Source organism: Equus quagga, chromosome 1, assembly GCF_021613505.1.
Source record: "Equus quagga isolate Etosha38 chromosome 1, UCLA_HA_Equagga_1.0, whole genome shotgun sequence".
Lineage (NCBI taxonomy): Eukaryota > Metazoa > Chordata > Mammalia > Perissodactyla > Equidae > Equus > Equus quagga.
Window position 1 is genome coordinate 133,628,454 of NC_060267.1, and position 1,198 is coordinate 133,629,651.

The 1,198-nt window shown below is 75.7% G+C and overlaps 1 protein-coding gene across 3 annotated transcripts in view; it reads left to right on the forward strand.

Moving 5' to 3' along the window:
* Positions 1 to 293: 293 nt before the first annotated feature.
* The window catches only part of SFMBT1 (Scm like with four mbt domains 1), a 133,629-nt gene continuing 132,724 nt past the window's right edge, over positions 294 to 1,198 (forward strand). For 2 of the 3 annotated variants that reach the window (XM_046673567.1, XM_046673601.1), the window contains exon 1: positions 883 to 1,097. The gene's annotated coding sequence lies outside the window, so the exon portion shown is untranslated. Of the gene's footprint in view, positions 416 to 882; positions 1,098 to 1,198 lie in introns of those variants that run through there. The other variant, XM_046673577.1, reaches the window with a different exon arrangement.

Consider the following 1,198-nt stretch of genomic DNA (forward strand, 5'->3'; position numbering starts at 1 on the left):
AGCCGGGGCCCCCAGTTCTCCTGCCCGAATTCCGCAGCCGTCTTGTGTCCCCTCGCCAGGGCCCCGAGCGGCAGGAAAACTCGGCTTTACAGGGCGCCTCCTGCGGAAGCCTGGAGACACCGGGTGCGCCGGCGGGCCTGGGTCTGACTTCGCAGACAGGGGGCACTTGGGTGCCCTTCCAGGTTGCAAAGGGCACGCCAAATCCCCGACGTGGGCTAGGCGGGCGGACGCAGCCGTCTCTGGCGGTGACACGCGCCCATCTGGGATGGGGCAGCCGCTCCGTCCGTTCCTCCGCTAGTGCCATCTTGCCCCAGGCGGTCACGTGCGGACGACAGCGGCGAGCTTCACCCGGCCGGGACGCCAGGACCGATCTGGGTACGACACCGGGTTCTCCGGGCTCCGTCCACAGCCCGAGGTGAGGCGCCGGGGCCCTTCTCTCGTGGGTCGGAGCAGGGAGAGGGTGGGCGCTGGGTCCCTGGGGGCACGTCGCCCCGACGGGCCGGTCCGCGCGGGACCGCAGCGCCGTCGGGGGCTGGGGCGCCGCCACTTGCCCTGCGCCACGGCCTCGGGGTGTCCGCGGCAAGTTGCGGGCTGGGGAGCACGAGGGGTGGGGGCGGCCGGCGGCTGGAGGCGCTGGACCTCCAGCCTCTCAGTCCGCGGAAGCCTGGCATCCTGCGCGGCCTCAGCCGGGCGGGAAGACCCGCGGGCGGGCTCGGGGAGGCCCGGCCGGGGGGCGCCACGCGCGCGGCGCGAGGGGCGCGGGCTGCCGGGAGGAGCGCGGATGCGGGGTGGGGGGGGGGGGGGGGCGGGCGCAGGGGCCCTGCGCCCGTGCCATATTGGAATGAGTCGGAGCGCGGAGCGCCGCCGCCGCCGCCGCCTCCGCCGGAGCGCGGGTGGAGGGGGGCGGGGAGAGCTGCCGGCCGCCCCGCTCCGCCGAGCCCAGCAGGAAGGAGGGCGCGAGCGGGCGAGCGCGGGCGGCGCGAGCGGAAAAAGCGCCCGCGCGGGGGAACGAAAAGAAGGAAAGAAAGAAAGAAAACGAGCGCGAGAGGGGGCAAAGCGAGCGAGCGAGCGAGCGCGCGCGCGAAAACTCCCGGCAGGTAAAAAAGCGGGGCCGCCGACTGGGCCTTCCCGCGCGGCGGCCTGAAGGGGCGGCGGCTGTGCTGGGGCGGGGGACCACGGGGCGCCCCCCTCGAGGCGG